Here is a 27,750-nt window from a genome sequence, read left to right as displayed (position 1 = left end):
CTGTCTGTAAACACCTGTGGGGAGCTAAGGTGGTAGGAGAAACTCTAAGCCTCATAGGAGAGTTAGTTGGAGAGACTCACAGGGTCCTAGAATGTACACAAACCCAGCCACCCAGGAATCAGCACCTGAAAGGGCACAGTCCGCTTTAGGGAAGCAAGGGACATACTGAAAAATGGGGTAAGAGACAAGCAAGCTAACAAGTAGCATTGTTCCCTCTGACCCCTTCCCCAGATACTGTGCCACAACACACCTAGGTGGGTTGCCCTGCACTGAGGAATACCTAAGACTCCACCTTTTACAACATAACAGGTGCATAAAGAAAAAGAAATATGGCCCAAATGAAAGAACAGATCAAAACTCCAGAAAAAGAACTAAGTGACAAGGAGATAGGCAATCTATCTGGTGTAGAATTCAAAACACTGGTAATCAGGATGGTCACAGAAATGATTGAGTACAAATGCAAAATGAAAGAAGAAACTAAGGCTATACAAAGTGAAATAAAGGAAATATATAGGGAACCAACAGTGATGGGAAGGAAACCAGGTCTTAGATCAATGACTTGGAACAAAAGGAAGAAATAAACATCCAACTAGAACAGGAAAGAACCAAGAAATCAAAAAAAAAAATGAGGAGAGGCTGAGGAACCTTTCGGACAAATTTAAACATTCCAACATCAAAATCATAGGGGTGCCAGAAGGAGAAGAAAAGAAGAAGACCAACAAATAGAAAACTTATTTGATCTGGCAAAGGAACTAGACATGAAAGTCCAGGACTCTCAGAGAATCTCAAAGAAGTTGGGTCCAAGAAGGAACACAAAGACACATCTAAATTAAACTATCCAAGATTAAAATGAAGGAGAGAATCCTAGAAGCAGCAAGAGAAAAGAAGACAGTCACCTACAAAGGAGTTCCCATAAGACTGTCATCTGATTCTCAAAAGACACCTTACAGGCAAGAAGGGGCTGGAAAGATGTATTTCAAGTCATGAAAGGCAAGGACCTACATCCAAGATGGCTCTATCCAGCAAAGCTATCATTAAGAATGGAAGGGCAGATAAAGTGCTTCCCAGATAAGGTCAAGTTAAAGGAGTTCATTATCACCAAGCTCTTATTATATGAAATGTTAAAGGGATTTATATAAGGGAAAGAAGATCAAAACTATGAACAGCAAAATGACAACAAACTCACAACTATCAACAACTGAACTTAAAAAAGAAAAACAAAAACAAAGTGAACAACTAGAACAGGAACAGAATCACAGAAATGAAGATCACATGGAGGGGCGGGAGAATGAGGGAAAAGGTACAGAGAATAAGAAACATAATTGGTAGGCACAAAATAGACAGGGGGAGGTTAAAAATAGTATAGGAAATGGAGAAGCCAAAGGATTTATATATACAACCTATGGGCATGAACTAAGGGGGCATGGAATGCTGGAGGGTTCTTGGGGTTGCATGGTGGAAGGGCATAAAGGGGAGAAAAGATTGGGACAACTGTAATAGCATAGTCAATGGAATATATTTTAAAAACTTAAAAAAATTGAACTTCATTAAAATTACAAATATTTTTGTTTCAAATGATACCATCAAGAAAGTGAAAAGAAAACTTAGAGAACAGGAGAAAATATTTCAAATCATGTATCTGATAAGGGGTTAATGTCCAGAATATATAAAGAAATATTGTAGATCAACAAATAAAAAGACAAGCAACTCAATTAAAATGGCCATTGTCTATAAAAGCTCCATGAACATCCAGTAAGCACATAAGAAAATAGTCAACATAATTAGTCATCATAAGTTGTCATTGCAAATTATGAGATACCGCTTCAAATGTACAAGAATGACTGGAATAAAAATGACTTAAACACCAAATGTTGATGAGGATGTGAAGAACATGAAACTGTCACTACTGATGGCAATGTACAATGGTGCTGCTGCTTTGGAAAATGGGTTGGTAATACTTCAAAAGGTTAACTTTTTAAAAAGAGTTACCATATGACCCACTATTCTACTCCTAGCTATTTACCCAAGAGAAATGAAAACATATGTCTGCATGAAAACTTGTACATCAACATTTATAGCAGCCTTTTATTCATAGTAGCCGTAATAAAATGAACCAAAATGCCCATCAGCTAAAGAATCGATAAATCAAATGTGTTATATTCATACAGTGGAATGTTATTCTACTAAAAGGGAATGAAGTACTTATACATGCTCTAACATGATGACCCTGCAGAATAGTTTAGTTAATTATGAATATCAAGCATATATGGGATGCGGTCAAAGACATTAAAAGTAAATGCTGCCAGTATAAAAAAATTATGAAAATGAACAAATAAAATTTATCTCAGAAAAGTTATTAAAAACAATAAAACAGACCTGAAGAATAAAATTTAAATGATTCTTAAAAATTAATGAGTTACAAAGCAGAATAGATGGGAAAAAACTGTACTTGAACAACAATAAAAGATAAATAAAAATTTAAAAAAGGAGAATATCAATAAATGTAGTAAATAAACCTCTAGGATTGAATTTTTTCCTAAAAAAGGTATAATAAACTATTCCCTGTAAATGTAGTAAAAAACAAAAAAAATATTAATAAACAAAAATAAAACTGGTAAATATGTTATAATTATAGCAAAAGTATTAATGAAAATATTAGAAATCTGAATATCTTAAATATATCAACTCTTCTCAAATTAACTAATTAGGTTTATTGCTAAAACCAACTTGTTGCAAAAATTTTATTGTTAAAAAAAGATTTTATTTATTTATTTATTTTTAGAGAGGGGAAGGGAAAGAGAAGAGAGGGAGAGAAACATCAATATATGGTTGCCTCCCACGTGCCCCCCATTGGCCCACAACCCTGGCATGTGTCTTAGACTGGGAATTGAACCAGCGACCCTTTAATTTGAAGGCCAGCACTCAATCCACTGAGCCACACCAGCAAGGGCCAAAATCTTTGTTTGTTTGGCAAAAATGTTAAAGCAAAATTGCTTAGACTCTTAGAAAAAATAAAGAGGAAAGGTTTGCCCTACAAAAATAACGTCTATTAAATAAATAGGTCAGCCCAGGACAGTGTGGCTCAGTTGAAGTGTTATCCTGTACCCAAAAGATTGTGTGTTAGGTCCCCAGGCCATGTGCATACAGGAGGCAGCCAATCAATGCTTCTCTCTTGCATTGATGTTTCTCTCTCTCCCTTTCTCTCTAAAATCAATGAAAAAAAATGTCCTTGGATGAGGATACTAAACAAACAAATAAACAGATCAGTTGATTTTGAAACAAATCTTAGTATAAATAAGAATCTTAAGAATGTTAAGTATCACAAACTTTTCAGTCAAAAGGATCCAAAATTCATTAGATAAATTTCAAATACCTTAAATAGTTAAAGGTAAAAAAGAAACAATAAAACTAGGGGACAAGGTAGTGAGTGACCTTGGGGGTCACTAACCCCAAGGTTTAATGGGGAAACATATTCCAAACATTAAAAAGTGGCAAGGGAGGAGCCCTGGCTGGTGTAGCTCAGTGGATTGAGCACGGGCCTGCGAACCAGACAATCGCGGTTCGATTCCCAGTCAGAGCACATGCTTGGGTTGCAGGCCAGTTTCCAGCAGGGGCCAGTTCCCTGCAGGGGATGCATGAGAAGCAACCATACATTGATGTTTCCTTCCTCTCTCCTTCCCTTCCCCTCTAAAGATAAATTTAAAAAAAAAAAGAAAGAAATGGTATTTTTTAAAAAAAGTGGCAAGGGAGGATGCTGAGCTCATTACCTCCCCAAAAGATCAAGTCTACACCTATATTTTTGGCAATTTCTCCTGAGAGATAACCAAGAGCCAATTGAATAGCTTCTGCACAACAAACAAGAGAAAGAGACTGAATAGAGGAGTTTGGGAAACTCTCTGGGAGCTGAAGAAGCTATCCAGGACTGGAGGAACCAGTGAGCACCATTGTTCACATTTTCTCTGGACTTGCTTGGATAACAGGTGGGTACTGTAAGTGGATTCTCTGACTGACCTGCAGGGATGCTGAAGCATGTTTCCAGCTACCCCTATCAAAGCAGGAATAGGAATGAACTGTATCATGTATAAACAGGGCCCCTCCACCTAGAAACTGATTCAATGGGTGCAGCAGGACTCAGCTAAGCATATTCACTGGGCTACATGTGTACCCAGGGCTCCCCACCGGAGAGAGTGCAGAGCCAGAAAAATGCTGTGGTACCTGCACACAGGACTGCCACTCCAGAGGAATTGTGGAGAGAGTGGAGTGCTCCTGCACACACATGTGTGCTTGTATGCAGGGCTGTGCTGCCCAGATAAGGAGCACAACTAGCAAGGTGTGGCAGTGCATGCATGCAGGGCAGTTCACTGACAAAAAATACAGAGATAGTGGGGCGCTGCAAGGCTTGAACTCAGAGCAGCCCCTCCCAAATCTGATTTAGGCAACAGATGATTAAAGCAAGAGAAGCTGTGTGCACACTGGGCAGCCCAGCCTGTATCAGGCAGCCTTGGTTGGAGTAGAAGGGCAAGGAAGCACTCACATACCAGAATGCCTCACTCAGAACCCACTTATAGCCAGGCAGCACAACAGGAACCCCATGTAGACTCTCTGAGTACAAATGGCCTGCAAACCTATCCAGCACACAGTTTACACAGGGGCCACATTTTTAAGATTGAGGGAGACAATCTTATATTTCATATAAGTTATAGGAACAAACACAGAAAGTCAAACAAAATAGGGAAACAGAAGAATATACCCCAAATGAAGAAATAAGAGAAAACCCCAGGGAAAAACCCTAATAAAATGGAGATAAGTAATTTGACTGATAAAGAATTCAAACAAAGGCTCATACGTATGCTAAATACACTTGACAGTAGAATAGAGGAATTTGGACAGCACTTCAACAAAGAGTTAGAATATAATAATTGAAATAAAGAATATATTACAAAACAATCAAACAGCAGATTAGTTAATACAAAAGAACAAATTAGCAATCTGGAAAACAGAATAGTGAAAATTACCCAATCAGAACAGCAAAATGAAAAAAAAAAATTAATGAGGTTAGGAGAAGAGACCTCTGGAAAAACATTAAGTGCTCTAACATCTGCATTCTAGGGATTCCAAAAGGAGAAGAGAGAGAGGAATGAGCTGAAAGTATATTTGAAGAAATGATGGCTGAAAACTGGAGAAAGGAAACAGACATTCACCTCCAGGAAACAGAGAGTTCCAAACAAGATAAGCCCAAGAGGTCTACACTAAGAGATACTGCAATTAAAATGGCAAAAGTTAAGGATAAAGAGCCACGCTTGAAGGCAGCAAGAAGAAAACAACAGGTCGCATACAAGGGGAAACTCACAAGGCTATCAGCTAATTTTTCAGCAGCAACTTTACAGGCCAGAAGGGAGTGGCAGGAAAATTTGAAGTGCTGAGAGAAAGAAATCTAAAGCTTAAACTATGACTTCTGGCCAAGATGGAGGCATAGGTAGACACACTGTGCCTTCTCATACAACCAAAATAAGGACAACAACAATTTAGAAACAAAAAACAACCAGTACTGACAGAAAATTAAACTTTATGGAAGTCCGACAACCAAGGAGTAGACACATTTATCCAGACTGGTAGGAGGGAGCGGAGTCAGGCAGCCCAGTGGAGAGGGGTCATGGCAAAAAGCGGTGGCTGGCATATCCTGGCAATGCAAGGCAGCAGCTGGCGGACCCAGTGAGGTGGCGGATTGTGAAAGGGTGCAGCCCACAAGGCAGCTGGTGGACCATGTGGTCCCACATTTATGTGCAGATAAACCAGGTGAAACTGGGGAGTGAGCCAGACCACGCAAAACAGGCTCCCAGCACTGGGAAATAAAGCATCAAAACACCAATTGAAAACACCTGTGGGGATTGAGGTGCTAATAGAAATGCCCAGACTCACGCAAGAATTCATTGGAGAGACCCACAATGTTCTAGAATGTACACAAGCCCACCCACAAGGAAATCAGCACCAGAAGGTCCCAGTTTGCTTGGGGAAAGCAGGGGAAGTGATTAAAATCTGGCAGAGAGCAGAGCAAGTGGCACCGTTCCCTCCCTGACCATTGCCCACATACAGCATAAAAATCCAGCAACATGGGTTGCCCCACCCTGGTGAATACCTAAGGCTCTGCCCTTCACTATGTAATAGGCAGGTCAAGACCCCCCAAAATAGCCCAAACAAAAGAACAGATCAAAGCTCCAGAAAAAAACACAACTAGAGACAAAGAGATAGCCAACCTATCAGATGCACAGTTCAAAACACTGGTAATCAGGATGCTCACAGAATTGGTTGAATTTGGTCACAAATTAGATGAAAAAATTAAGGCTATGCCAAGTGGAATGAAGGAAAATGTACAGGGAACTAATAGTGATGAGAAGGAAACTGGGACTCAAATCAATGGAGTGGACCAGAGGAAGAAAGAAGCATCCAATCAGAAAAGAATGAAGAAACGAGAATTCAAAAAAATGAGGAGAGGCTTAGAAACCTACAGGACATCTTTAAATGTTCCAACATCCAAATTATAGGGGTACCAGAAGGAGAAGAGGAAAAGCAACAAGTGGGGAAACTTATTTGAACAAATAATAAAGGAGAACTCCCCAATCTGGCTAAGGAAATAGACTTCTGGGAAGCCCAGGAAGCTCAGAGAGTCCCAAAGAAGTTGGACCCAAGAAGGAACACACCAAGGCACACCATATTTACATTACCCAAAATTAAAGAAAAGAATAAAATCTTTTTAACAAAATATTTAATTATTTATTTTTAGAGAGAGGGTAAGGGAAGGAGAAAGAGTGGGAGAGAAGCATCAATGTGTGGTTGCCTCTCATGTGTCCCCTACTGGGGACCTGGCCTGCAACCCAGGCATGTGCCCTGACTGGGAATCAAACTGGCAATCCTTTGCTTCACAGGCCTGTGCTCAACCCACTGAGCTATGCCAGCCAGGGCAGAAGAGAATCCTAGAAGTAGCAAGAAATAAAGGAACAGTCACCTACAAAGGAGTTCCCATCAGACTGTCAGCTGATTTCTCAAAAGAGACTTTACAGGCAAGAAGGGGCTGGAAAGAAGTATTCCAAGTCATGAAAGGCAAGGACCTACATCCAAGGTTGCCCTATTCAGCAAAGTTTTCATTTAGAATGGAAGGGCAGATAAAGTGCTTCTCAGGTAAAGTCAAATTAAAACAGTTCATCATCACCAAGCCCTTATTATATGAAATGCTAAAGGGACTTATCTAAGAAAAAGATAAAAAACATGTACAGTAAAATGACAGCAAACTCACAATTATTAACAACCACTGCTAAAACAAAAACAAACTAAGCAAACAACTAGAACAGGAATAGAACCACAGAAATGGAGATCACATGGAGAGTTTGCAACAGGGGAGTGGAAGAAGGAGAGAGGGGTAAAAGATACAGAAAATAAGTAGCATAGATTGTAGGTAGAAAATAGACAGGGGAAGGGTAAGAATAGTGTGGAAATGTAGAAGCTAAAGAACTTATAAATATGACATGTGGACATGACCTAAAGGGGGGAAATGCATGTTTGGGGAATGTGGGTGGGAGGAGGTGTGCAGGGTGAAGGGGAGAGAAGGGAAAATGGGACAACTATAATAGCATAATCAATAAAATGTATTAATAAAAAATAAAACTTAAAATACTGTAGCTGGCAAGGTTATCATTCAGAATTGAAGAAAAGATAAAGAGTTTCCCAGATAAGCAAAAAGTACAGGAATTCACCGCTGCTAAACCAGCTTTATAGAGAATGTTAAAGGGTCTTCATTATGCAGAAAAGGCATAACCAGAAGTAGTAAATACAAGAAAGAAATCTCACTGGTAAAGGCAAATATATAATAAATACATTGAATCAACCTCTTAAAAAGTTAATAAGAAAGTTAAAAGACAAAAATAGCAAAATTAGCTATAACTACCATAGATAGCCAGGGGATACACAATACAAAAAAATATAAAATATGATGTCAAAGACATAAAGCATGGAAGGGGAGTAAAAATGTAGTGCTTTTAGAATGCCTTTGAACATACTGTATTTTGTGGTATATAATGCACACCTTTTTGCCCAAATTTTTTAGGAAAAAATAAAGATGTGCATTATACATGGGTATAATGATTACATATCATGGTTATGATGATGGGTATAATAATACCAAGTATAATGTGCACAAAACCTTGTGTATGCATTACAAAGCAAAATACAGTAAATGCCAGGTTAAAAGAGAGTGCTATAGATATAGATGAATATATACAGGGAACGCCTGATACCATCAACCGAAAACCTACCAATCAAGACACTAAAGAAAACCAGCAAATCAAAAGGAAAGAATTCAAGAAAAGAGGAGAGAAAAGAAAAAACAATCAATTAACAAATGGCAATAAGAACATCTGACAATAATCCCTTTCAATGTAAATGGACTAAATGCTTCCCTTGAAAACCATAGTGTGGCTAAATGGATAAAAGTGAAAGACCAATAGATATGCTACCTACAAGAGACTCACTTTAGCTTAAAAGACACACACAGACCGAAAGTGAAGCAATGGAAGAAATAGTGCATGCAAATAGAAACAAAAGGAAAGCTGGGGTAAAACTACTTATTGTATATCAGGCAAAATAGACTTTAAAACAAAGGATGTAGAAAAAAGACAAAGACGGCTACTGCATAATAATGAAGGGATCAATCCAAGAAGAGGATCCGACAATTGTAAATATCCACATGGCCAGCATAGAAGCGCCCAAGTATATAAGGTAAATATTAATGAACATAGAGGCAGAAGTTAAGAGTAATACAGAAGTAGTGGGGACTTAAATAACCCACTTACCTCAAAGAATAAATCATCCAGGTAGAAAATTGATAAGGAAATAATGGCCTTAAATGCCACATTAGACCAAATTGAATAGACATTTATAGAACTTTTCATCCTGAGACTGCAGATTACACATTTTTCTTAGGTGCACATGGAACAGTTTACCAGTTAGACTACATATTAGGTGACAAAACATGCCTCAATAAATTCAAGAAGATTCAAATTATATAAAGCATATTTTTAACACAATGTCATGAAACTAGAAATCAACTATAGGAAGAAAAGTAGAAAACGCAGAAATATGCTTACACATGCCTGAGTTGCAGGCTAGGTCCCCAGTAGGGGGCACACGAGAGGCAATCACACATTGATGTTTCTCTTTCTCCTCCCCTTCCCCTCTAAAAATAATAACATCTTTTAAACAATTAAAATAAAAAGATGGTGAGTTTACCCAGAACCTAAGTTTACCAGATGAATGTCTCCACAACTCCACCTGGTGCCCCACCTGGTGCCCCTCCTGCTGTGTATCCGCTCGGAGTGAAGAGACTGGCAGTAGATTCCAGAGAAGACATGAGCTTGCCTGTGTTTCAAGACCGGGCTGTACTAAGGGGAGGGTATGAATGGTATGGACCCAGACACAGGCCACCTTCAAAGAAGGAGTTCACTCATGACTCTGTTACAGAAACAAACCCCTCCTTCCCCAGCGTCTTTTGTACTATGATTTGTCCTTGCCACCACTGGTAAGAATTGTTGCTCTCAATGCCAGAGTTTGGTAAAAAGGAAAGCAACTATTTATTAAAAAGTTATGCAAGTTTAGAGTGATGGTAAATGTCACCATTAAATCCCAAAGCTTGTTTAAAACACCCATAAACACACACAGTCCTGCTTCCTCTTGCCTTACCAGGCCAGTCAGGGGTAATATATTTTAGGAAAAGAAATAGAAATCTGTAGCTCGGCCAGACTCCTGTTCTTAATCCAAAACCTCATCCTCAAGGCAGGCTGGTGGGAATCCTCCTGCATCCTTTCAAACTGCTGAGAGTGAGAGCTCCACATAGCTGCTACATCTCCCTTCCCTGCTTCCTAAGCTGCGTGGTCAAGGGAAGCCCACTCTCCACTCCCAAACCTGTATGGTTAAGTCACAGCATGGCTGCCACACCTGGGTTTAAATTCCCCTGTGGATCTTCTTCTGTAACCCCATTTCCAGCTCCTCCCACAATCAGCTACACCTGCTTGCTCTCCCAAATTCTCTGCCTTTATTGGCTGCCATAGTTTGTTTGTGCAGACGTGGAGCAAACCATCTCCAAGCTCTCCTGCAGGCGCTCTAACCCTGGAGCTGCCTTCTAGCTACTTCATGGTTAAAGTCCTGCATACCTTCCTGGCTCCAAGCAGGCTAGGAGGCTAGTCTGCTGTTACTGATATGAAAAAATAACTCTTAATCCTAGTGTTGCTGCTTTTCCCAGCCCCCAAGCGAGGCTTGGGTGAGGGCCCTGAGGTGTCTCAGCCTATACCCCATTAGAACTCAGCCTAGGTTTGTGAGAAATAAGGAAAAGGAAGGGAGAAATTTAAAATATAGTCATTGATTTAATCTGTATTAACTAGAGTAATTCAAGAAACTCCTAATGTATACCAAACTGTTAACAGCACATTATCTCTGGAAACAGAATTAAGGGAAACTTTGAATATTTTTAAATATATATTTCTGCATAAATTTTTGACAAAAATATATTACTTTTATGAGCAGAAAAAGAGAAAAATATTATAATAGAGGAAACAAAATTTAAAAAGTATTTCCTTCACAGTGAATTTGCCAAAAGCCCTAAAAATATGCTTACTGTTAGAGGTAGTAGTTCCATTTTAGAAATTTATCCGTTGAAAATAATCACAAATGTGTGCAGAGATTTAGCTTTAAGAATGTTAATGATGTTCAAGGCTGGTATAGCTCAGTGAATTGGGTGCGGGCTGCAGAACAAAGGGTTGCCAGTTCGATTCCCAGTCAGGGATTGTGGGCCAGGTACCCAGTAGTAGGCACTCAAGAGGCAACCACACATGGATGTTTCTTTTCCTCTCTTTTTCCTTCCCTTTCCCTCTCTCTAAAAATAAATAAATAAAATTTTAAAAAAAGAATGTTCATGTTGGTACTATTTATAACAGTGCAAATGGGACACAGCTAACAATAGGGAACTGGTTAAATAATCGTAATACAATCATGCTATGAGATATTAGTATTTGAATGCTAATTATTTTAAATTGTTGTGATATAAGATTTATATCATAATATTCAAATAATTTCATTAGGATATGAAATAGGACACTAAATGTGTATACTTGATGATAATATGTATATAGAACAGAAGACTGGGAGAATATACATAAAAATGTTAACTGTCATTTGAGTGGTCCCATTATAGATTATTTTTATCTTGTGTTGTTTTTCTGAAATTTTTGAAGATTCTATAATAAACATGTATAACTTTGTAGTCATATTGTAAAAGAAGCCTTGTAAGAATAAAAAAATATTCTACTCACTGAGAGATGAGTATAAAGCTAAATCGTAGAAATTTTAGGGGCCAGGAATCAGCCCCAAAGAAGAGGGGAGCCCTAGACCCAAAGCAAGACACCATTCACCGAGAACCACAAACTGTGCTAGACTGCTGGGTGATCTCTGACCCTCACAGTATCCTGCCAGATGTGTATTAAGATCTCCATTTACGGATGAATGGAGACTTACTGAAGACAAAGAGACTCATCGATTTCACAGCGTCTGTTCAGGATTTTTCTGGCATTTAGACCCCACTTGCTTCAGTTGCCTCAGCAGAGTCAGTCCCACCTGAGTGTGGAAACAGGGAGGCTCTCACACCTGCCACTGGGGCTTAATCTGCTCCCTGTCATTGCCTAGGTCAGACTCCCATGCCAGCACACCTGCTCACATTCCTTCCCAAGATGTCCCCACTGACTTGCTGGTGCCATATTATGTTCACATTGTTGGTCTCTGAGGGTGGGATATTTCCAGGGAAACATCTGAGGCATCAGCCCCAGCTCCTGGTGTTTCTGAGTCCTGGGGAATATGCCCAGAAGCAAATTGGTGCTGGCATTTGCATTTACTTCTTTACTTTCCCAGCCTTCTGAGCAGATGGGAGGATCTTGGCTGACACCAAGCTTCACTGCCTCAGGTCTGCATTTCTTAAAGAGAGTCCTGGCTCCTCTAAGAGACACGCAAAGAGGGTGGTCAAAACTATAAAGGGGAAAGGAGCTAGAACTTTTAAAAAGTGCATTAAGTGGAGAAACAGTTTGACATTAGATAGATGGTGGTAGGAGAGGGGCAGATGGCAGGATTGTTAATTCTTTTAACAAAGAATTGTTAATTCTTTTTCATTTGTTACTGTTACTCTAATATTTATGTAACTTTAAAAAAACTCACCTTTGAGTTCTCAAGGGAAAAAAAAAGGTGTGTAGATATTTCTCTTAATCCCTCCATAGGTTCAAACACCTCCATTCCTCCGGTAGAGAAATTTTTGTCCTTTGAAAGAAGATGTGTCTATATTGACCGAAGGACTTATTTGTTGTGGTTCTCTTTCACCTCTCTGCAGTTTTCACCATTGCATTTTCAGAATCATTTTCAGAGTGGCGACCACATAGTGAGTGCTTGATAAATATTTGTTGAATAAATTAATGAACCGGGTTTGCATCCTCATTTAGAATGTATTCCCAGGCTTGCAAAGTAAGGAAGTAGTTTTTATTTGTTATTAATAAAAGGAGATATCTTTTTAAAAATAAAAAGAACCATTTTCGATTGAGTAAGAGACTAAAATGAGACAAAGATTATGAATTTGTCTGACTCAATAAATACCACTTTCAGGTACATCCCCTAGTAAAGCCAGTAGTGATCCCTTAAATAACCATTAGATTAAGAACAAACATGTCACCTCAGATTTGGTCTCCTAGTGTGGCTATAAGTGGGCACTGGGCATAAGATACACTGGAGACTTCCACATACCAGGGTGATGACCCCAGAGATCTGCAGGTAGACTGTAATAGGATGCAACCAACTCCACCCTGCAAAGGATTTGAAACAGGGTCCAGAACTTGGGGTGTCCAAGAATTATAAAATATAGGATATCCTCACCCCTACAACTGGGGGCTCGGACACAGGGAGCAGGGACATTGAGTGTTATTTTATATGCTAAAACAGTTATTTAACATATCTGTAACTTTTGGCTGGCTTCATAGATATGTTAAATAGCTGTGACCATTCTTTGAGCCAGGGAGATGGGAGTGACTTCCACCCATGAGTAACTGAGAGGCAGATCCCCTTGGTTACAGTGCCTGTGTGAGAGCTTGGAGATGATTTGCTACATGCCATGGGGCCATGCCTGCCCAGACTTGCTATGGAAGCCGAGAAAAGTTGGAAAAATACGGGAATGCTGGCAGGTGTAGCAGGTTGTGGGAGGAGTCGGAAATGGGACTACAGGGGAAGATTGGTGCTGGGATTTAAACCCAGGCGCAGCAGCCATGCTGGGTTGGGACCATGAAGCTTTGGGGTGCTTGGTTTTGCCACGAGGCTTAGGAAGCAGGAGAGACCTTGCTGGGAAGAAAAGGGGTGAGAGGACTCTCACTGGTGGGCCATGAGAAGGTGTCACATGGGTTTGGATTAAGAACTGGATATCCCAGCAGCACGGCTGATGGTGCTGGGAACTAAGGGAGGCCTGACAGCTGAGCATGGGTTACTGGGAAGAACCAGTGCTGAGCCACAAAATTCTATTTTTTCTCCTGTGATATGGTACCCTGGACTCGGCAAAGGGGGAAAGGAAGGACTGTGTGTGTTTGTGGGTGTTTTAAGGGACTTGGGGATTTTAACGAAGACATTAAGTCTTTATAACTTTTGAATAAACAATTCCTTTCCTTTTCACCAAACTCTGACATTGAGAGCCATAATTCCTAAAGGTGGCAGGCAAGGTGAAGCCAGTACAGGAGGACACTGGGAGACGGGCATGTCCAATTGGTAACAGTATCTTGTCTCCTCACCCCCGCATGAGTCTGTTCTGTAACAGGACTACTCAGGAAGCTCCATTATAGTATCTTTATTGAGATGTAATTCACACACCATACAATTCAATATTTAAAGTGTATGATTCTGTGGCTTTCAGTGTATTAGAAGAGTGCAACCATCACCACAATTTCACATTTCCATCACCTCCAAAAGAAGCCCTATACCCATTTCCCTCCCTCACTAACCATGCCCCATCCTAAGCAACCATTAGTCTGCCTTTTTTCTACATAGATTTCACTATTCTGGACATTTTATATAAATAGAATCATGTAAAACTGGTCTTTTGTGACTTTTGTCCTCAATAATGTTTTTAAAATTCATTTATGTGGTAGCATGTGTTGATCTCTGCATCCTTGGTTAATATTCCATTGCAAGGATATGCCACATTTTATTTATCCATTCTTCAGTTGATTAATGTGTGTTGTTTCCTCCTTTTGGCTATTTTGAATAATGTTGCTTTGAACATTCATTAATTGTGTGAATGTATATATCTAGGAGTGAAATTGCTGGGTCATATGGTCTATATTGAACTTTTTGAGGAACTGCCAAACTGTTTTTCAAAGTGGCTGCATCATTTTACATTCCTACCAGTACTGTGTGAGTTTCCAATCTCTCCACATTCTTAATAACATTTGTCTACTGTCATTTAGATAATAACCTCTTGGTGAGTATGATACGGTATCTAATTATGGTTTTGAATTTGTATTTCCCTGATGGCTAATGGTTTGGACCATTAGCTTATGTGCTTACTAGCCATATGGGTATCTTCTTTGGAAAAATGCCTGCTTAATAAATCCTTTGATTTATTTCAAAATTGGGTTATCTTTTTACTAAAGATTGTAAAATTTCTCTAAATATTCTGGATATAAGCTCCTTATCAGATACATGATTTGTAAATATTTTCTCCCATTGTGTAGGTTCTTTTCCCACTGTTTGGATGGTGTCATTAAAAACAAAAGTTTCTTTTCTTTTTAAAAAAATTTATTTTTTTAAGGATTGTATTTATTTATTTTTAGAGAGGGGAGGGAGGGAGAAAGAGAGGGAGAGAAACATCGATGTGGGAGAGAAACAATGGGTTGCCTCTTGCACAGCTCCAATTAGGGACCTTGCCCAAAACCAAAGCATATGCCCGGACTGGGAATCAAACTGGCAAACTTCTGGTTCAGAGGCCAGTACTCAAGACACTGAACCATACCAGCTAGGAAAATATTTTATTTTTATTTTTAAATTACAGTTTTAGATGAACAACCCCATGATTAGACATTTATATAATTTACAGAGTGATGACCCCAGTAAATCTAGTATACATCTGATACCATATATAGTTATTACAATATTATCGGCTATATTCCATGCTGTACTTTATATCCTCATGACTATTCTGCAACTACCAATTTGTACTTCTAAATCCTTTCACTTTTTTCACCCATCCCCCTGTTACTGGAGATGGAGGTCTGAGATTCAAGTATTGAATGCATGAAGCCAAACAAAGAATGTCTTTGCAAACTATGCAGGGCCATGGCAAGGATGCCGAGTGTCACGGTGCAGCACCAGGCTGCACTGCTGCAAGGTTTCAAGACACATTGCCCAGGTAACTGAGCCATGCCTTGCAGATTCTCAGGGCCCCCTTTCAAAGCTGACAGAATGCCAGGCGAATTCCCCTCACTACCTTAGCCTAGATGGTGGCAGGGTTAGGTTCTTACACTGAACACACGCAAAGCTAACAAGATAATTGAGTAGAGGAAAAGCCCTAATACCTCCTTCTAGTACCAAATTGGGGATGGGACCAGGGGAAGGCAGGCAGGCACAGGCACCATAGAAATCAAAATGGTGCAGGAGGAGGGGCTTAACCAAAGAGGCCTATCAGTCTAGCTTGAAGAAACAGGGATTGGTCGGAAAGTGGACCCACTTGAAGCACACGAAAGTTTGGGAGGTTAATTGGTCATTTTGAGAAAGCACCTCATCTGTCCCACATCCAAACTAATATAAACCCAAGAGAACAAAGAAACTTGCTTGTAGTTCACTGCTCAGGACTTGCACTCGGACAGTGTGCTGTCCTCTCCTCTCCATGGGCCATGTGGCCTTAGCAATCAGGTGGCCCAAAAGTCATGTGGCCCATGACCTCCAGGAGAGTCTTTCTCATTCTCTTGCCCACCTGCTGAGCACACTGGAAATGTGCAAAATCTTGTGACCCCAGCCATCTCATGGGCTATATATGGCCTTCAGGAGGGAACCTGAAATGGGCCAAGGCCAGGAACAAGCTAAGCTTCCTGGATGACTACTTAGCAGCCACCTGCAGTCACCAAAATATGGTACTTTAAAATGGAGCAGAGACTCTGGGTACTGGCTTTTGTTTTGGTCTTGCTAAGGACGGTGGGACTCTGTCTTGGTTTTATGAAGGAGTTGAGCTGAGAGATGGGGAATCTGTCATTCTCCCAGATTGCACAGCGTCTGAATAAAACCTTTCCTTTCTCACCAGCCTATGCCTCCCAGATCTGGCTTTTGTGGCAGCAGGCAGAAGAAACCCCTGTTTTTGTTCTGTAACACCTCTATCCCCCACTCCCATCTGGAAACCATCAAAATGTTTCCTGAATATATGGGTCTGTTTCTGTTCTGCTTGTTTGTTTATGTTGTTTTTAGATTCCACATGTAAAAAATCATCTGGCATGTGTCTTTCTCTGTCTGACGTAATTCACTCAGCACAATACCCTCTACTTCTATCTATGTTGTTGCAGGTGGCAAGATTTTATTCTTTCTTATGTCTGAATAATATTCCATTGTATACATGCACCACTTCTTTATTCATTCATCTATTGATGGACCTTTATCTTGCTTCCATATCTTGGCCATTATAAATAATGCTGTAATAAACATGTGGATGTATATAGGTTTACGATTTAATGTTTGGGTTTCTTCAAATAAATACCCAGAAGTGGAATTGCTGGGTCCTTCTTCGTTTCTTTCTATAGCCTTTGTTTTACAGTCTATTTTGTCTAGTACAAGTACTGCTACCCCAGATTTTTTTATTTTGTTTTCACTTTCATGACATTTCTTTCTCCATCCTTTTACTTTTAATCTGTGTCTGTCTTTCAATCTAAAGTGAGTCTCTTATTTTTTTAATATATTTTATTGATTATGCCATTACAGTTGTCTTATTTCCCCCTTCACTCCCCTCGACCCTGCACACCCCTCCCCCACCATTCCCCCCTTTAGTTTATGTCCATGTGTCTCAAGTTCTTTAGACTCTATATTTCCCATACTATTCTTGCCCTCCTTTCTATTTTCTACCTACCATCTACGTTACTTATTCTCTGTACCTTCTCCCCCCTTCTCCTCCTCCCACTCCCCTGTTGCTAACCCCCCATGTGATCTTCATTTCTATGGTTCTGCTCCTGATCTAGCTATCCTCTTAGTTTGCTTTGTTTTAGGTGTGGTTGTTAACAACTGTTAGTGTGCTGTCCTTTCACTGTTCATATTTTTTATCTTCTTTTTCTTAGATAAATCCCTTGAACATTTCATATAATAAGGGCTTGGTGATGATGAACTCCTTGAATTTGACCTTATCTGAGAAGCACTTTATCTGCCCTTCCATTCTAAATGAAAGCTTTGCTGGATAAAGCAATCTTGGATGTAGGTCTTGGGATTTCATGACTTGAAATATTTCTTTGCAGCCCCTTCTTGCCTGTAAGGTCTCTTTTGAGAAATCAGCTGACAGTCTGATGGGAACTCCCTTTTAGGTTACTCTCTCCTTACCTCTTGCTGCTTCTAGAATTCTCTCCTTCATTTAAATCTCGGCTAATGTTAATTATGATGTGCCTTGGTGTGTTCCTTCTTGGGTCCAATTTCTTTGAGACTTCCTGAATTTCCTGGAAGTCTATTTCCTTTGCAAGGCTGGGGAAGTTCTCCTTTACTATTTGTTCAAATAAGTTTTCCACTCGTGGCTGTTCCTCTTCCCCTTCTGGTACCCCTATAATTTGGATGTTGGAATGTTTAAAGATGTCCTGGAGATTCCTAAGCCTCTCCTCACTTTTTTGAATTCTTGTTTCTTCATCCTTTCTGTTTGGTCAATTTTTTCTTCCTTCTGGTCCACTCCCTTGATTTGAGTCCCAGTTTCCTTTCCATCACTATTGGTTTCCTATGCATTTCCCTCCATTTCAATTAGTTTAGCCTTCATTTGTTCCTCTAACTTGTGACTAAAATCAACCAGTTTTGTGAGCATCCTGATCACCAGTGTTTTGAACTGTGCGTCTGATAGGTTGGCTATTTCTTGGTCGCTTAGAGTTACTGGCTCTGGGGCTTTGAGTTCTTCTTGAGTCATATTTTGGTCTGTTTGTGCCTGTTATGTATGAGGAGCGGAGCCCTAGGTGTTCAACAGGGCGGGGCAACTCAGTTGCTGAGTTGTGATGCTGTATGTGGGGGCGGAGTCAGAGAGGGACAATGGCGGTCCCCTCTGCTGCTTCCTGCATGCAGCTGGGGCCTGTGTGGTCTGTCTCACTGCTTGCTCCTTCACTGGTTTATCTGTGTGCAATATGTGTCTGTGGTCTGCCTGCTGCCTTATGCCTTCACTGGGTCCGCACGTCCCAACCCCACTCCTTGGATCTGCAAACCGCCACCCATGTGCCTGGGTCGGTTTGGCCGAGTTTTCCTGAGCAACCCCGCCGCCAGTCGCTGGCTCCGCCTCTCTTACAGGTCTGGCTGAACGGTTCGTTGTTCTCAGACTTCCATATACTTCAATTTTCTGTGTTTTGGTTGTGTTTTTGTTACTAAAACTTTGTTGTCTTTAAACTTACTTGTGCGAGGAGGCAGTGTTTCCACTTATGCCTCCATCTTTGCCAGAAGTCTAAAGTGAGTCTCTTATAGACAGCATATCTAAGGGTCAGTAGCCACATGTCTTTTGACTGAGTAATTGCATTTAAAGTAACTATTGATAGGTATTTATTTTTAAAATCCTTACCTGAGGATATGCTTATTGATTTTTAGAGAGAGAGGAAGGAGGAGAGAGGCAGAAGGAGAGAAAGACATCAATGTAAGAGAGAAACATCATCAGTTGTCTTCTGCATGCACCCTGACCAGGGATCAAACCAGAAACGTAGGCATGTTACCTGACTAGGGATAGAACTGGCAACCTTTTGGTGTGTGGGACAATGCTCCAACCAACTTCTCCACCCAACAAGTGCCATAGATATGTATTTATTATTCATATTTTAATATTTATTTTTCTTATTAAAGAAAATTTTTTACCAATTCATGTAATAATCATTTGCCAATGATGAACTCTTTTAGTTTTTTCTTGTGTGGAAAGCTCTTTATATGTCCTTCAATTCTAAATAATAGTTGTGCTGGGTAGCATAATCTTGGTTAAAGGTCTTTGCTGTTCATTTCTCTGAATATTTTGGGCCAGTCCCTTCTGATCTGCATACTTTCTACTGAGTAATCATCTGACAGTCTTATGGGAATTCCATAAGACTGTGTTGATTGTGGGCCTTTTGGAGCTTATCTTGTTTGGGACTTTATACTTCCTGGACTTGTATGTCTGTTTCCTTCATCAGGTTAGGGACGTTTTCTTCATTGTTTCTTCAAACAGGTTTTCAATTTCTTGCTTTCTTTGTTCTCCTTCTCACCCTCTCAGGATATGAATGTTGGAATGCTTGAAGTTGTCCCAGGAGGTCCTTACACCATCCTCATTCTTTTATTCTTTTTTCTTTTTGCTGTAATGTATTCTTCATTTCAGTTAGTATATTCTTCATGTCTGACTGGTTCTTTTTTATGTTTTCTATCTTTTTGTTGAATTCTAAGTTAATCTACTCTTCCCTTAAGTTCACTGAGCATCCGTATAGCCAGTGTTTTGAGCTCTGCATCTCATAGATTGCTTGTCTCCATTTTGTTTAGCATTTTTTTCTGGATTTTTGTTCTGTTCTTTTATTGGGACATGTTTCTTTGTTTCCTCATTTTGGCTGCTGCTTTGTGTTTATTTCTATGTATTAGATAGAACTGTTACATCTACCAGTAATGGTAGAATGACCCTATGTAGTAGGTATTCTGTAGGGTCCAGTGGCTCAACCTCCCCAGTTGTCTGAGCTGGGCACTACAGGTGTGCCCCTGTGTGAGCTCTGTGCACCTTCCTTGCAGTTGAGCCTTATTGCCATTGGCATTTCAATAGGAGATACTGACCCTAAGATCAACTGGCTATGAGGACTGTGACCACTGTGGAAGATTGGCTCTGCAGGAGCCCACCCCATGAAGCAGGACCCACTTTAGCAGGGCTCATGTACCGGCTGAGTCCATCCCTTGAGGTGTCACTTGTGGAAATGTTTGGTTGGTACATGGGCATGGTCTGAAGGTGTCTACTGGGTGTGCTGACTCTGGGGCCTCCCAGGAGATGCAGGCCAAGATGAGCCACCATGAAAATGAGCCCTGACCAGGAACACCTTGCATGAGCTACAAAGTGATTTGCAGATGACTGCTACTTTTGCTGAGATTAGAGGTGCCCAAGAGAGGCCACATTACAGACCAAGGCTGTGGCTGCTAGTGGTCGACCTGGGACCACTTAGATAAGGTACAGGGCACTCAGAGGCCAGATGATGCTTGTTTGAGAGATTTTAGAAAGTCAGCAGCATGAGCCAAGATAGTCTGTTTGTATGGAAAAGCCACTGAAAATGGCTTGTGTGGGTCCAAAAGTTAAATGGGACAGGATCTCAGGGAATCTCCAGAGTGCAGCAAACAGTGTGAGCCAGGTTGATAGAAACTCAGATATGGCACCCATCTGCCAGCTCTATGTGGAGGATGACTCAGAAAAGGAACAGTGGCTTCTGTCAGCTCTTTTATCTGAGAGAAAGCTACCCCTGCAGCCTTTATACTGAAGCTAGACAATTCAGTTTCTCCCCTTGTGTCCCTGGAGCCTTTCAAGCTGCTGCTCCAGTGCTAGAGCTCAGAGGGAGTGAGTCTGAGTAAGTTCTTGCACAGGTGCTTTAAGAAGACTGCCTATGACTTCAGGAGCCTTTCTCTCACTCGGCCACTATCACTGCTGGTTTTCTTAGCAAGAAGTTATGGGACTTCTCTTCCTGGCACTGGAACACTGGGCTGGGGGGCCTGATGTGGGGCTGGGGCCCATTGCTCCTTGTCTTGGGGGAGTCCTTCAAACCAAAATATCGCTCCCAATTTTTTAACCGCCGCACATTGCTGTTAAGCTAGTTATTTCCACATCTCTGCCCTTTCTATCAGTCTCAACATGGCTTCTCTACAACCTCAGTTACAGGAGCTCTGTTCAACCAGATATCAGGAGGTTCTGAATAATGGTTTTTCTGTAGTCCAGTTGTAATTCTGATGTGGTCATAGGAGGTTCTGTGTATCTTGTTTACCTATACTACCATCTTGACTGGAAGCCCCAAACAAAAGTTTTTAGTTTTCATGAGTTCAATTAATTTTTTTTCCTTTGTTAATTGTGCTTTTGGTATTACATCTAACAGGACTTTGCTTAATAAAGATTTACTCTTACATCTTCTTATAAGAGTTTTACCTTTTACCTCTTACATTGAAGCCTATGATCAATTTTGAATGGATTTTTGTGTGTGGGATGAGGTTCAACTTTATTCTTTTGTATGTGGATATCCAGTTGTTCCAGTGCCACTTGCTGAAAAGACTATTCTTTCTTCCATTGAATTGTTTCAGTACCCTTATTGAAGATCAATTAATCATACATATGAGGGTTTATTTCTGGACTCTCAATTCTGTTTCATTGATCTCTATATAAATTCCTATGCCAGTATTATACTTGATTACATGCTTAGTGTAGCTTTATAGTAAGTTCTAAAAGTGAGAGATGTGAGTCTTCTAAAATTATTCTTTTTCAAGATCATCATAGCTATTCTGGGATCCATGAAATTCTGTCTAAATTTAGGATCAACTCTGCAAAGAAGTCAGCTGGGGTTTTGATAGAGATTGCATTGAATATGTAGACCAATTTGGGAGTATAGCCATCTTAACAACAATGAAGGGATATTTAAAAGTATAAACTGCAAAGACAAAGAGAATGGAAAAGGGCACTAGCAGAACAAAGAAGGACAGATAACTTGTCCAAGCAGTAGAGGCTGTGGCCCTGCAAGCAAAGAACTAATAATGGGACATGAGAAGTTCCAGAAGGCACTAGATTTAGAAACACAGAATACCAAGGAATGTGGGAGTGAGACGCAGAGCTGAGGTGGGGGTGGGCCTAAAGTTTATTTGTAGAGCAATTAATTTAACCTTCTAGATTTCCTCCATCACCCCCTCAAAGGTGACAGCTCCTCCTCAAGGCAAGAGACTAGAGATTTGCTCTTTTCTAGAATACTTCTCTTGCAACATTGTTCATCAACTGGTTTAGGTCCACAAACTTTGAACTTAGTCTCAATAAGATAAATAGAGTAAAAATAAGCAGGTTCTTTTCCAGACCACCTCAATAAAGCAAATACTGCAATAAAATAAGTAACACAAATTGTTTTGGTTTCCCAGTGCATTTAAAAGTTATGTTTACACTATATTGTAGTCTGTTAAATGTGTAATATAATTATATCTAAAAATGTACATACTTTAATTTTAAAAAGCTTTATTGCTAAAAAATACTAACCATTATCTGAACCTTCATCATACTGTAATCTTTTTGCTGGTGGAAGATCTTGCCTTCATGTTGATGTCCACTGACTGATCAGGGTGGTGGTCATTAAAAATTGTGGTAGCTGTGGCAATTTCTTAAAACAAGACAGTAGTCCTTCAGTTAAGACGCCAGCATAGGTAAACACAGTCCACCTCCTCACGTGACCACGTCAAAATTACAACTAAACTATAGAACAACCATCACTCAGAACTCTCAGATGAAGTTAAATGGAAATCTGACAATTACAGAATTAAAGAAACCACATCCATCCAGATTGGTAGGAGGGCCAGAGACCTGCGTGGGGCTGGTCCCAAGGTCATGTATGGTGGACAAAAATTCAGCAGGATATCCTGGGAGCAAGAAGTCCCAGCCACACAGCAGGCTCCCCCAGACCAGGGTTCTAGTGCCAGAAAGAAAAGTACCCATAACTTCTGGTTGCAAACACCAATGGGGACTGAGTCGGTGGAAGAAACTGCTGGAGCCCCAAGCAGTTCCTTTTAAATAACCCATACATGAACTTATGCACATTCACTCCCTCTGAGCTCAAGCACTGGGGTAGAAGTTTGAAAGGCACAAGCGGCATACATGGAAGAAGTGAAGCATTTGGTATCAAGGTGAGAGCTGAAGGACAACTTTCTCCCAGACAGAAAGGTAGGCAGAGGCCATTGTTCCTTTTCTGAACCCTCTCCCCTCAGAGCCACAGAGCCAGTGGGAGGGTGTCTTATCTGAGACTCCATCAGTCCAACACTATTTGCCCTGCTCTGGAGATCCTCTGAAACTCTCTCTCACTCAACATACCAGCCCACCCAAGCCGTTAACTGTGGCTTTTCCATATAAATGGCTGGTCTTCACTCATGCTTCACAACTTCCTAAATTCTCTCAAACAAGCAACAGCCAGCCTATGAAAGCCCCCTGCTCTCACACTCCTTGCTAAGTGGTCCCAGGGCCAGCACTAGCAGCAGTCAGCCTAGTTTCACAGCTTGGCTTCACCTTAGAATCTCCACTTCCAGTAACAACTACTTCAGATTGCCTTATAGCTCATGCAGAGTGGTCCTGGGCAGAACACAAGTGGGGGCTGATCTTGGCCTGTACCAGCTGGGAAACCCCAGAGCCCGTGCACCAAGTAGACAACTACAGATCATGCTGGAGCACCAGCACCTTGCCCCTACACGGCTGATCCTCCAAGGAGGATGGAGGTTGGTGGTCAGTGGTCACAGCCAGTCCTTGAAGCTGGCTGGCCTCTGTAAATCCCTCCCAATGACCTATCAACAGCAATCAAGGCTCAACTACAAGAGGAGGGTGTACTCAGCTCTCATGAAGGGCACACCTTGAGTGCCCAGCTTGAGTGACAGGGGAGGCTATGCCACTGAACCCTACAGGACACCTAATACATTAGGCCACACTATCAAGACGGGGAGTTGTAGCAGCTCTACCTAATACATAGAAACAAACACAGAGAGGCTGCCAAATGAGCAGACAAATAAACATGGGCCAAATGAAAGAACAGTTCAAAACTCCAGAAAAAGAACTAAACAGGGAATTCCGGACAAGATGGGTAGACATACTGTGCCTCCTCACAAAACCAAAAGAAGGATGATAATTTTAAAACAAAACCTACCAGAACTGACAAAAACCAAACTGTATGGAAGTCCAACAACCAAGGAGTTAAAGAAACATTCATCCAGACCAATAGGAGGGATGGAGACGGTCAGCCGGGTGGAGACAACCCACAGTAGGTGACAGCTGGTAGACCATGAGAGGAGGCAGATTGTGGACTGGGAAGTCTGGTCACACCTTCATGTGAAGATAAACCAGGAGGAACACCTGGGGAGTGAGACAGACTGCACAATCTAGGGTTCCAGTGTGGAGAAATAAAGCCTCAAAGCCTCTGACTGAAAACACCAGTGGGGGTTGAGGTGACAGTGGGAGAAACTCCCAGCCTCACAGGAGAGTTCATTGGAGAGACCCACATGGTCCTAAAATGTACACAAACCCACCCACCCAGGAATCAGCACCAGAAGGGCCCAATTTGCTTGTGGGTAGCGGGGGAAGGGACTGAAATCTGGCAGAGAGCAGAGCAAGGGCCACTGTTCCCTCTCAGACCCCTCCCCCACATACAGCATCACAAGGCAGCGATATGGGTTGCCCCACCCTGATGAACAACTAAGGCTCCACCCCTTACTACAAAACAGGTACGCTGAGACGAAAAAAAAAATGGCCCAAATGAAAGAACAGATCAAAGCTCCAGGAAAAAAATACAACTAAGCGACAAACAAATAACCAACCTATCAGATACACAGTTAAAAACACTGGTAATCAGGTCAAGTTAAGATCAAGATAAGGTCAAGTTAAAGGAGTTCATCATCACTAAGCCCTTATTATATGAAATGTTAAAGGGTAATCAGGGTGCTCACAGAACTGGTTGAATATGTTTGCAACTCAGATGAAAAAATTAAGGCTATGCTAAGTGAAATAAAGGAAAATGTACAGGGAACCAGTAGTGATGGGAAGGAAACTGGGACTCAAATTAACAGCTTGAAACAAAAGGAAGAAAGAAACATTCAACCAGAATGGAATGAAGAAACAAGAATAAAAAAAAAACCAAGGAGAGGCTTAGAAACCTTTAGGACATCTTTAAATGTTCCAACGTCTGAATCATAGGGGTGCCAGAAGGAGAAGAGGAAGAACAACAAGCGGAAAAGTTATTTGAAAAAATAATGAAGAACTTCCCCAATCTGGCAAAGGAAATAGGAAGTCCAGGAAGCTCAGACAATCCCAAAGAAGTTGAACCCAAGGAAGCACACACCAAGGCACATCATAATTACATTAGCCAGAATTAAAGATAAGGTGAGGCCCTGGCTGGTGTAGCTCAGTGGATTGAGCGGGGGCCTGTGAACCACACGATCACAGTTCGATTCCCAGTCAGGGCACATGCCTGGGTTGCAGGCCAGTTCCCAGCAGGGGACTCACAAGAGGCAACCATACATTGATATTTCTCTCCTTCTCTCCTTCCCTTCTCCTCTAAAAATAAATAAATAAATTTTAAAAAAAGATAAGGTGAGAATCTTAAAAGCAGCAAGAGAAAAGGAGACAGTTACCTACAAAGGAGTGCCCATAAGACTGTCAGCTGATTTCTGAAAAGAGACCTTGCAGGCAAGAAGGGGCTGAAAAGAAGTATTTAGAGTCATGAAAGGCAAGGACCTACATCCCAGATGACTCTATCCAGAAAATCTATCAGTTAGAATGGAAGGGCAGATACAGTGTTTTCCATATAAGGTCAAGTTAAAGGGGTTCATTATCACAAAGCCCTTATTATATGAAATGTTAAAGGTACTTATCTAAGAAATAGAAGATAAACTATGAACAATAAAATGACAACAAACTCATAACTATCAACAACTGAACCTAAAAAACAAAAATTGAGCAAACATCTAGAACAGGAACAGAACCACAGAAATGGAGATCACATGGAGGGTTATCAATGGGGAGGTAGGAGAGGCATAGTGGGGGGAATTATAGGGAATAGGCATAGCTGGTAGGCATAAAATAGACAGAGGTAGGTTAAGAATAGTAGAGGAAATAAAGAAGCCAAAAGAACTTACATGTAGGACCTAGTGGACATGAACCAAGGGAGGGAATGCTGGAGGGTGGGGTTGTGCAGGACAGAGGGAGGATAAAGGGGAGAATAAAATTGGGACAAGTGTAATAGCATAATCAATAAAATATACTTAAAAAGAAGCAACTCTTCATCCATTCAAGTTTTATTATGAGATTGCAACAATTCAGTCACATTTTCAGGCTCTACTTCTAATTCTAGATCTCTTGATATTTTCACTACATCTGCAGTTACTTCCTTAACTGAAGTCTTGAACCGCTCAAAGTCATCCATGAGGGTTAAAATTAATAGCTTCCAAAGCTCTGTTACTGTTACTATTTTGATCTCTTCCCAAGCATCATAAATGTTCTTAATGGCATCCAGAGTGTTGGATGTTTTCCAGAAGCTTTTCAATTTACTTTGCCCAGCTCCATTAAAAGAATTACTATCTATAGTAGCTATTGTTTTATGAAATATATTTCCCAAATAATAATATGTGTAAGTCAAAATTACTCCTTAATCCATGGACTGCAGAATAGATGTTGCAATCCCTTTCATGAAAACAACACTAATATGGTTGTATACCTCCATCTGAGTACTTGGGTGATCGGGTGCATTGTCAATAAGTGGTAATAGTTTGAAAAGTTTTTTTTTCTTGAGCAGTAGATCTCAACAGTGGACTTAAAATATTTAGTAAACCATGTGTAAATAGATGTGCTGTCATCCAGGCTTTGTTTATAGGGTGTAGGCAGAGTAGGCTTACCACAATTCTTAAGGGTCCTAGGATTTTCAAAATGGTAAATAAGCGTTAACTTCAACTTAAAGTCACTAGATGCATTAGCCCCTCATAACAGAGGCAGTCTGTCCTTTGAAGCTTTGAAACCAGACATTGACATCTCTTCTTTAGCCATGAAAGTCCTACATGGAATCTCCTTTCAATATAAGGTTGTTTCATCTACATTGAGAATCAGGTGTTTAGGGTAGGTAGCCACCTTCATTCATTATCTTAGCTAGAACTTCTGGGTAACTTGCTGCAGCTTCTACATCAGCACTTGCTGTTTCACCTTGCACTTTTGTGTTATGGAGAATGCTTCTTTACTTAAAATTTATAAGCCAACCTCTGCTGGCTTCAAACTTTTCTTCTGTAGCTTCCTTACCTTTATCACCCTTCATAGAATTGAAGAGAGTTAGGGCCTTGCTCTGGGTTAGGCTTTGGCTTAAGGGAATGTTGAAGTTTTTTGAAATTTTCTCTCTAAACCACTAAAACTTTCTCCATATCACCAATAAGGCTATATTGCTTTTTTATTTGGGAGTTCACTAAAGTAGCACTTTTAATTTCCTTCAAGAACTTTCTCTTTGTATTCACAACTTGGCTGTTTGGCACAAGGGGCCTGGCTTTCAGTCTCTCTTGGCTTTTGACATGCCTTCCTCACTAATCTTAATCGTTACTAGCTTTTGAGTTAAAGTGAGAGACATGTGTCTCTTCCTTTCACCTGAACATTTAGAGCAAGGATGTCAAACTCATTTTCACCAGAGGCCACATCAGCCTGTTGGTTGCCTTCAAAGGGCTGAATGTAATTTTACAACTGTATAAATGCAACTACTCCTTAACTAGGGGCAAGGAGCTGCTGCTGGGTGGAAACAAGGTGCC

General features: G+C 40.6%; 1 protein-coding gene and 1 long non-coding RNA gene across 2 annotated transcripts in view; both read right to left on the bottom strand.

Annotated features, from left to right (window-relative positions):
• Positions 1 to 27,750, bottom strand: part of NINJ2 (ninjurin 2) — a 99,706-nt gene that overhangs the window by 23,940 nt on the left and 48,016 nt on the right.
• On the bottom strand, positions 8,838 to 23,173 carry LOC119000003 (uncharacterized). The gene is made up of 3 exons (XR_005069218.1): positions 23,138 to 23,173; positions 13,076 to 13,079; positions 8,838 to 8,934 (listed from the first exon to the last, which is right to left on the bottom strand). It is a non-coding gene; the product is annotated as an uncharacterized LOC119000003 (long non-coding RNA).

Source organism: Sturnira hondurensis, unplaced genomic scaffold, assembly GCF_014824575.4.
Source record: "Sturnira hondurensis isolate 20B ecotype Veracruz unplaced genomic scaffold, ASM1482457v3 Scaffold0015509, whole genome shotgun sequence".
Classification (NCBI taxonomy): Eukaryota; Metazoa; Chordata; class Mammalia; order Chiroptera; family Phyllostomidae; genus Sturnira; species Sturnira hondurensis.
This window is presented reverse-complemented; position numbering and strand designations above follow the sequence as displayed.